This window comes from Rhinopithecus bieti, unplaced genomic scaffold (genome assembly GCF_001698545.2).
Source record: "Rhinopithecus bieti isolate Rb0 unplaced genomic scaffold, ASM169854v2 scaffold_21022, whole genome shotgun sequence".
Taxonomy (NCBI): domain Eukaryota; kingdom Metazoa; phylum Chordata; class Mammalia; order Primates; family Cercopithecidae; genus Rhinopithecus; species Rhinopithecus bieti.
This window is the reverse complement of record NW_016810401.1, coordinates 1,150,560-1,160,761: the sequence shown is the minus strand read 5'-3', so window position 1 is coordinate 1,160,761 and position 10,202 is coordinate 1,150,560.

Below are 10,202 nucleotides of genomic sequence, written 5' to 3'. Positions count from 1 at the left end.
CCGGGACCCCCCCACGGCCTCCAGCCTGGGCGATAGAGTGAGACTCTGTCTCAAAAAAAAAAAAAGCAACAGAGAAGGCCAGGCTTGGTGACTCACGCCTGTAATCCCAGCTACTTGGGAGACTGAGGCAGGAGAATGGCTTGAACCTAGGAGGCAGAGGTTGCAGTGAGCAGAGATCGTGCCATTGCACTCCAGCCTGGGCAACAAAAGGGAAACTCCATCCCCCTCTCAAAAAAAGAGAGAGATCCTCCTGCCTTGGCCTCCCAAAATGCTGGGATTACAGTCATGAGCCACTGGGCCCATCCGAGAATGGATTTTTAAATACTTAAATAAAAGGTAATTATTTGTTAGTAAGCAAGAGAGACTGGAAAGGCTCTGGGATCTGCTTGAGATTTCCTCTGGGGTCAGGGCAAAGCAAGTCAATAGAACATGTTAAAGGGACAGTTATCGACAGAGAATAATCTGCTCCTGTTCTAACCCTTCCAAGTCCACCTTATCCAAAAGCAGTTAGGCTCTGATGGCTATTTTATTCCCTAGCAGATGCGTCTTATGAAAATAGAGATTTAACCCTTGGCAGAGAGTATGGAGCAGAGGCTAGAGAAGGCTTAGACTAGTAAGAACTGAAATGGACATTTCAGGCCTATGATGATAGCTACATTACATATTCCCCCATTTTATGTATAAAGCAGCCGACACTTAGAGAGGGTAAGTGACATGCCTTAGGTACACAGCTTAGAAAGTGGCACAAACTAAAAAGGAACAAAGCTATTTGGTTTCAAATCTCAAACGGAAGAAGGACCTGACCCAGAGGTGACTCATCCCGTGAAGAAGGTGGTCCTTAGGATGCAGGTAAATAAAATGCACTGAAAATAGATCAGTTCTGCAGGGTGAAGTGGTTTCATCTGTCTGTGCAGAACCAACCATACAAACGAATGGAGAAAATGGAGTGTAGCTTTCATTCTTGTGAGTCTGACTTTTGCAGGAATAGTGATTGAGATTGCAAGGGACCTTAGTTTGTGTGTGTATGTGATGTAGGGGGTGGGTGTCAGTGTGTGTTCAGGATCTGGATTTTCTAGAAATCAGACCCTGTCGGCCAGGTACGGTGCCTCACACCTGTAATCCACTCTGGGAAGCCGAGGTGGGCAGATCATCTGAGGTCAGGAGTTCGAGACCAGCCTGACCAACATGGTGAAACCCCATCTCTGCTAAAAATACTGGGCATGGTGGCGAATGCCTGTAATCCCAGCTACTCGGGAGTGGGAGGCAGGAGAATCACTTGAACCCGGGAGGTGGGGGTTGCAGTGAGCCGAGATTGCACCATTGTACTCCAGCCTGGGCAACAAGAGCGAAACTCTGTCTCAAAATATATATATATAGAAATAAACAAATATTATCTAACGCTTAAACTAATCCTATGAGATAGAAATTATTCAGGTCCTCCTTTTATAAATGAGGAAGCTGAGGTTTACAAGACCAGTGCCCTAACCGCTGAGCTATGGAACCAGCTGCGAAGCTTAAGTTTAGAGCAGGGCAGTAACTTGTAGATCATAGCTTAGTTAAGTTGCAGAGCCTGGAGAGGAAGAAAGGCTGTCTGATTACAAATCTCAAAAGTAAGAAAGATGTCATCCAGGGAAATGAGAAGGATTGTCCTGGAGGATTTGAGAATCATGTGTGGTATTTCTGTTCTGATCTACCTAGCTGTTTGAGAATAATAACCATCTATACTTAATAGAAGGCTTTACATTTCCAAAGTGAAAAAGAACAACAGTACAAGTAAGTGATGGAAGAAGGCGCATCTCGGGGCCGGGCGCAGTGGCTCACACCTGTAATCACAGAACTTTGGGAGGCTGAGGTGGGTGGATCACCTGAGGTCAGGAGTTCAAGACCAGCCTGGCCAACATGGTGAAACCCTGTCTCTACGAAAAATACAAAAATTAGCCGAGCATTGTGTGTCGTGGCGTGCACCTGTAATCTCAGGTACTAGGGAGGCTGGGCCAGGAGAAACGCTTGAACACGGGAGGCGGAATTTGCAGTCAGCCAAGATCACGCCACTGCATTCCAGCCTGGGTGACAGAGCAAGACTCCTTCTAAAAAGAGAAAGAAAGAAGGTGCATCTGAATCTTTCCAGCCACAGGGCAAATCCTGCCAAAATGCAGACAAATAAACCCCCGAAGTCTCTGTACAACACATTTATTCAAACCTGCTTTGAATAATTTGACAAATCTGCTTAACAATGACCTGATTAAGGGGTAGACACAAAAAGGAGGTGGCACAGTGATTTTCTAGTACATTTTTCTTCTTAGGAATGCTCCTTATAGCTATTTTATTGGAGAGGAACAACCATAAGGAATGATTGAAATGGCAAAACCCTATATCCTCTGGAAAGCATTCTATAGGCCTTTCCCCTTCCCCCTCCTGCCAGTGGCTCTCAGACTTTAGCATGCATAATAATCCCCAGGAAGGTTTGTTGAAATCAGGTTCCTGGGTCCCACCCCAGAATTTCTGATTCAGTAATTCACACGCAGGGCTCAAAAATTTGCATGTCTGTGTAGGAGCGGAGAGGGTGTGATCCCTTTCCTCCTGATAGTATGAGTCAGGTGGACACTCCAATAACAAAAGGCAGATTAACAAGAGAAAAGCATAACAAATTTATCTAATCAAAGTTTTATTTGACAAAGGAGGCTTCAGAGTTGAAGATCGAAAGACTCAGGAAAAAAGTGTCTATTTTTGTGCTTAGCTTCTATGAAGAATGGACAGCTGTGTAGAAATGTGACTGGACAAAAAGGGAATGACCTAATGGTAATAGACTGAGTGGGGAAACCCAGCAAAGTATATATATATATTTTTTTTGAGACAGAGTCTCGCTCTTGTCGCCCAGGCTGGAGTGCAGTGGGGCGATCCTGGCTCACTGCAACCTCTGCCTCCCGGTTCAAGCCATTCTCCTGCCTCAGCCTCCTGAGTAGCTGGGATTACAGGCACGTGCCACCATGTCCGGCTTATTTTTGTGTTTTTAGTAGAGATGGGGTTTCACTATGTTGGCCAAGCTGGTCTCGAACTCCTGACCTTGTGATCTGCCCTCCCAAAGGGCTGGGATTACAGGCGTGAGCCACTGCGCCCGGCTGACAATGTGTTTTCACATGTGCTTGAGAAAATGTCTGGTGTTCCAAATGCTGGCAGTTTCTAAATATGAAATATACATTTCCAGAGATCCATTTTGCAGAGAGGCATTCCCAGTTGTTTTTTTTTTTTTTTTTTTTGGTGACAGAGTTTTGCTCTTGTTGCCCAGTCTGGAGTGCAGTGGTGTGGTATCGGCTCACTGCAACCTCCGCCTCCCGGGTTCAAGCGATTCTCTTGTCTCAGCCTCCCAGGTAGCTGGGATTACAGGTGCCCACCAGCATGCGGGCTAATTTTTGTATTTTTAGTAGAGATGGGTTTCACCATGTTGGTCAGGCTGGTCTCAAACTCCTGACCTCAGGCAATCCACCGGCCTTGGCTTCCCAAAGCGCTAGGATTACAGGTGTGAGCCACCGCACCCAGCCTCCCAGTATTTTTATATCAAAGAATTTTAAAATATTTTTTTACTAAAGATGTAAACTTTCGCATAGAGAGTAACCTAATATCTGAAACTAACAAAAAAAAAAAAAGAAGAAGAAAAAGAAGAAAGAAAGAAAGAAAGAAAGAAAGGAAAGAAGGAAGAGAGAGATAGGCTTTCAAAAAATACTCCTGTGCTGGAATTGCGAATTGTTCCTTGATAAAAGTCCTTGGTTGAAAGGTGCTCCTTTAGACCCTGAGACTCACCTGCTGGGGCAGCACTGAATCTTTCATTTCTGTCTCAGCCACAAATGGAATGCCCAGGTCAAGACTCCACTCCTACAGATGTGCTTGGGGCAGTCTCATTTTTAATTCCATGCCTGTCTTGATGCCTGTAAAAAGGTATATGGTAATATAAACCTTATATCATATGTTTATCACTAAGAAGACTAAAAGGAAAAACAAGATGTTCAGGATGGTTCTTTCTAAGTAATTGAATTGCAGGTGGTTTTCATTTTTTCTTTTACTTTTGTATTATTTACATTCTCCATGGTGAAACTGTAATGTTTCCAAAGTTAAGAGAAAATATTGTTTCATTTTATTTATTTATTTTAGAGATGGAGTCTTGCTCTATTGCCCAGGCTGCAGTGCAGTGACACAATCATAGCTCACTATAGCCTCGAACTCCTGGGCTCAAGCACTTCTCTCGTGCCAGACTCTCCAGTAGCTGGGACTGCAGGTGCATGCCATCTTGCCTGTTTTTTTGTTTGTTTGTTTGTTTGTTTGAAACGGAGTCTCGCTCTCTCACCCAGGCTAGAGTGCAGTGGTGTGATCCTGACTCACTGCAAGCTCTGCCTCCCGGGGTTCACACCATTCTCCTGCCTCAACCTCCCGAGTAGCTGGGACCACAGGTGCCCGCCACCACACCTGGCTAATTTTTTGTATTTTTTTTTTTTTTTTTTTTTTGAGACGGAGTCTCGCTCTGTCACCAAGGCTGGAGTGCAGTGGCCAGATCTCAGCTCACTGCAAGCTCCGCCTCCTGGGTTCACACCATTCTCCTGCCTCAGCCTCCCGAGTAGCTGGGACTACAGGCGCCCGCCACCTCGCCCAGCTAGTTTTTTGTATTTTAGTAGAGATGGGGTTTCACCATGTTAGCCAGGATGGTCTCGATCTCCTGACCTCGTGATCCGCCCGTCTCGGCCTCCCAAAGTGCTGGGATTACAGGCTTGAGCCACCGCGCCCGGCCTGTATTTTGTTTGTTTGTTTTTTGAGACAGTTTCACTCTTGTTGCTGAGGCTGGAGTGCTATGGCGCGATCTCGGCTCACCACAACCTTCACCTCCTGGGTTCAAGCAATTCTCCTGCCTCAGCCTCCCGAGTAGCTGGGATTACAGGCATGCACCACCACGCCCAGCTAATTTTGTATTTTTAGTAGAGACAGGGTTTCTCCATGTTGGTCAGGCTGGTCACAAACTCCCAACCTCAGTTGATCCAACCGCCTCAGCCTCCCAAAGTGCTGGGATTACGGGCGTGAGCCACCGCGCCTGGCTATTTTTTGTATTTTTAGTAGAGACAGGGTTTCACTGTGTTAGCCAGGATGGTCTCGATCTCCTGACCTCATGATCTGCCTGCCTCGGCCTCCCAAAGTGCTGGGATTACAGGCGTGAGCCACTGCGCCCAGCCTTTTTTTGTTTTGTTTTGTTTTGTTTTGTTTTTGTTTTTTAGGTGGAGTTTCGCTCTTGTTGCCCAGGCTGGAGTGCAATGGTGTGATCTCGGCTCACCGCAACCTCTGCCTCCCAGGTTCAAGTGATTCTCCTGCCTCAGTCTCCTGAGTAACTGGGATTACAGACATGCACCACCACACCTGGCTAATTTTTGTATTTTTAGTAGAGATGGGGTTTCACCATGTTGGTCAGGTTGGCCTTGAATTCGTGACCTCAGGTAATCCGTCCGCCTTGGCCTCCCAAAGTGCTGGGATTATAGGCATGAGCTACCACGCCTGGCCTCGCCTTGCTGTTTTAAAAGATTTTGTTAAAGATCGGGGGGGGGGTCTCACTTTGGTGCCCAGGCTGATCTTGAACTCCTGGCCTCAAGTGACCCTCCTATCTCAGCCTCCTAAATTGCTGAGTTTATAGGGATGAGCCACCACACTCAGACTTTCTTTTAATTTGAAAGCTCACACTCCGGCTCAAACTCCTGACCTCAGGTGATCCACCTGCCTCAGCCTCCCAGAGTGTTGGGATTGCAGGTGAGAGCCACCACGCCCGGTCCTGTCAATTTTTAAATCTAAAAACGTTCTAAAAAATTAAGCTGGCTGGGTGCGGCGGCTCACGCCTGTAATCCCAGCACTTTGGGAGGCCAAGGTGGGCAGATGACGAGGTCAGGAGTTCGAGACCGGCCTGGCCAACATGGTGAAACCCTGTGTCTACTAAAAATACAAAAATTAGCTGGATATGGTGGCAGATGTCTGTAATAACAGCTACTCAGGAGGCTGAGGCAGGAGAATTGCTTGAACCTGGTAGGTGGAGGTTGCAGTGAGCTGAGATTGCACCACTACACTCCAGCCTGGGCAACAGAATGAGACTCCGTCTCAAAAAAAAAAAAATTTAGCTTATATTTGTTTATTTTTATTTTTTGAGATGGAATCTTGCTCTGTTGCCCAGGCTGGAGTGCAGTGGTGCAATCTCAGCTCACTGAAGCCTCCGCTTCCAAGGTTCAAGCAATTCTCCTGTCTCAGCCTCACGAGTAGCTGGGACTACAGGTGTGTGCCACCATGCCTGGCTAATTTTTGTATTTTTTTGTAGTAGAGACGGGGTTTTACCATGTTGGCCAGGCTGGTCTCGATCTCTTGACCTCATGATTTGGCCGCCACGGCCTCCCAAAGTGCTGGTATTACCGGCATGAGCCACCAGACCCGGCCTTAACATTATTTTTAAAAAATCACAGATGCAGTGTCTACAGTTGTAAAAATGAGGTGCTGGATAATCTTCTGGTTTTTTTTTTTTTTTTTTTTGAGATGGAATTTCCCTCTTGTCACCCAGGCTGGGGTGCAATGGCACGATCTCGGCTCACTGCAACCTCTGCCTCCTAGGTTCAAGTGATTCTCCTGCCTCAGCCTCCCGAGTAGCTGGGATTACAGGTTCCTACCACCACGCCCAGCTAATTTTTGTATTTTTAGTAGAGATGGGGTTTCACCATGTTGTCCACCCGCCTCAGCCTCCCAAAGTGCTGGGATTACAGGCGTGAGCCACTGTACCTGGCCAGTCTTCTTTTTTCCCCAGAGACAATTTACTTTTTTTTTGATATATAGTCTTGCTGTCACCCAGGCTGGAGTGCAGTGGCACGATCTCAGCTCACTGCAACCTCTGCCTCCCGGATTCAAGCGATTCTCCTGCCTTAGCCTCCCTGAGCAGCTGAGTCTATAGGCATGCACCACCACACCTGGCTAATTTTTGTATTTTTAGTAGAGACAAGGTTTCACCATGCTGGCCAGGTTGGTTTCAAACTTCTGACTGCAGGTGATCCACCTGCCTCTGCCTCCCAAAGTGCTGAAATTACAGGCGTGAACCACCGTGACCAGCTGACAATTTACTTTCGCTATTGCTTTGGCAGACGAAGTTAAGGTCGATTTTACTTTGATTCAATCAGGCATTGAGTTTCTTCAAAACTAATTTCAAAATTTTAGGGCCAGGCGCGGTGGCTCAAGCCTGTAATCCCAGCACTTTGGGAGGCCGAGACGGGCGGATCACGAGGTCAGGAGATCGAGACCATCCTGGCTAACACGGTGAAACCCTGTCTCTACTAAAAAAAAAACAAAATTTTAGGCCAGGCTCAGCAGCTAACGTCTACAATCCCAGCACTTTGGAAGGCCGAGGTGGGCGGATCCCTAGAGTCCAGCAGTTTGAGACCAGTCTGGGCAACATAGCAAAATTCTGTCTCTACTAAAAATACAAAAATTAGCTGGGCAGTGGCTCATGCCTGTAATCGGAGCTACTTGGGAGGCTGGGGCACGAGAATTGCTTGAACCTGGGAGGTGGAGGCTGCAATCAGTTGAAATGCACCACTGCACTCCAGCCTGGGTGACAGAGCCAGACAAGACTTCATCTCAAAAAAAAAAAAATAGCCGGGCGTGGTGTTTCATGCCTGTAATCCCAGCACTTTGGGAGGCCTAAGGCCAGCAGATCGCCTGAGGTCAGGAGTTTGAGACCAGACTGGCCAACGTGGTAAAACCTCGTCTCTACTAAAAATACAAAAATTGGCCAGGACTGGTGGTGGGCACCTATAGTCCCAGCTACTCATAAGGCTAATGGAGGAGAATCACTTGAACTTGGGAGGCAGCGGTTTCAGTGACCTGTCACTGCACTCTAACCTGGGCAACGGAGGGAGACTCTGTCCTAAAAAATAAAATTAAATTAAATTAAAAAAAACTGGATTTCATTCTTTATGAATTAATAGTCTGTTGTTGGGCCAGGCACAGTGATGCATGTCTGTCATCTCAGCACTTTGGGAGGGCAAGGTGGGTGGATCGCTTGAACCCAGGAGTTCGAAACCACCTTGGGCAACCTGGCGAAACCCCATCTCTACTAAAAATGCAAAACTTAACTGGGCATGGTGGTATGTGCCTGTAGTCCCAGCTATTTGGGAGGATGAGGTGGGAGGACGGCTTGAGCCCAGGAGGCAGAGGTTGCAGTGAGCCAAGCTTGGGCCACTGCACTGCAGACTGGGCAATAGAATGAGACCCTGCCTCCAAAAAAAACAAAAAGTCCATTCTCAGCTCTTCATTATTCATAGAGGGGTGCTTGTCTAAAGTTTTATTATTTACTTACCAGCCTCCCAGTTGTCATCATCTGTACACTCAGTCCTTCAGTCACTGCTGAAGAGCCAGCAGATGCCACATCCAGCTTTCTCTCTCTCTAGGGTCTTGGCTCCTGAAATTCCTTGTTCTATGGAAGCCTCTATGATGCTTTCTAATAGTTTTTATGTATTGATCCAGCTTTCCTGGTTGGTCTCAGCAAACAATTGGTCTGCCACAAGCTATTTAAGCCACAACACAAACTGGAAGTTTCTGCTTCTCATTTTTGAGGTTGGTTTTCATTTCCTCATTGATTTAAAAATTCTAAAAAATATATGCAGTCCATGAACCCTGGTGCTTTTTTTCAGGGAAAGCCAAAATTTAGTGGTAGCATTTTAAAAATCAACTAGATTTTAAAAATGAAACAGATGCTAAAAGTGATAAAGAACTGCCAGGTGCTGCGGGCGGTGACTCAAGCCTGTAATCCCAGCACTTTGAGAGGCTGAGACGGGTAGATCACGAGGTCACGAGATAGAGACCATCCTGGCTAACACGGTGAAACCCCGTCTCTACTAAAAAAATACAAAAAAACTAGCCGGGCGAGGTGGCAGGCGCCTGTAGTCCCAGCAACCCGGGAGGCTGAGGCAGAAGAATTGCGTGAACCCAGGAGGCGGAGCTTGCAGTGAGCTGAGATCCGGCCACTGCACTCCAGCCTGGGAGACATAGCGAGACTCCGTCTCAAAAAAAAATAAAAAAAGAAAAAAGAAAAAGAACTGCCAGGCACAGTGGCTCACGCCTATAGTCTCAGCACTTTGGGAGGCCGAGGCAATAGGATCACAAGGTCAAGAGATCGAGACGATCCAGGCCAACATGGTGAACCCCCATCTCTACTAAAAATACAAAAATTAGCTGGGCGTGGTGGTGCACGCCTGTAGTCCCAGCTACTTAGGAGACTGAGGCAGGAGAATCACTTGAACCTGTAGGTGGAGGTTGCAGTGAGCCGAGATTGTGCCACTGCCCTCTAGCCTGTCAACAGAGCAAGACTCCGTCTCAAAAAAAAAAAAGAGAAAGAAAGAACAGTAAGGGAGTAAAGTTAGTCCAATAGGAAAAAGATAGCTGACATGGCTCAAATCATATTATGGGCAGGTGAAAAGCACCAGCATCCAATTATTATTATTATTATTATTATTATTATTATTTGAGCTGAGATCGTGCCACTGCACTCCAGCGTGGGTGGCAGAGTGAGATTTCGTCTCAAAAAAAAAAGTACACCCAAAGAGAGGGAACAAATCTAAGTTTTTTGGCCCAAGTAGAGAGAGCTCAGAATCCAGTCTGTCAGTCATGTTTCCTCCCAGATAAAAATATCTTTATCTGAGACTTCTATAGTAATCTTATTGTCTTTTGTCTCTTCTGCAGTCATCTTTCCCTTCTTGCATCAGTCATTCAGGTTGAAAGAATCATTTTGTCAAGATTGATGGTTAAGTCACTGATGGCATTTAAAAAAATTCTGAGTAGGAAGATGCAGCAGCAACTGTTTAAAAAATAATAATAAAAAGAAGAAGAAGAGGCCGGGCGCAGTGGCTCATGCCTGTAATCCCAGCACTTTGGGAGGCTGAGGTGGGCGGATCACCTGAGGTCAGAAGTTCGAGACCAGCCTGACCAACATAGAGAAACCCCATCTCTACTAAAATACAAAAAAATTAGCCGTCTCTACTAAAATTAAAAAAAATATATGTGGTGGTGCATCCCTATAATCCCAGCTACTCGGGAGGCTGAGGCAGGAGAATCGCTTAAACCTGGGAGGCAAAGGTTGTGGTGAGCTGAGATCGTGCCATTGCACTCCAGCCTGGGCAACAAGAGTGAAGCTCCGTCTCAAAAAA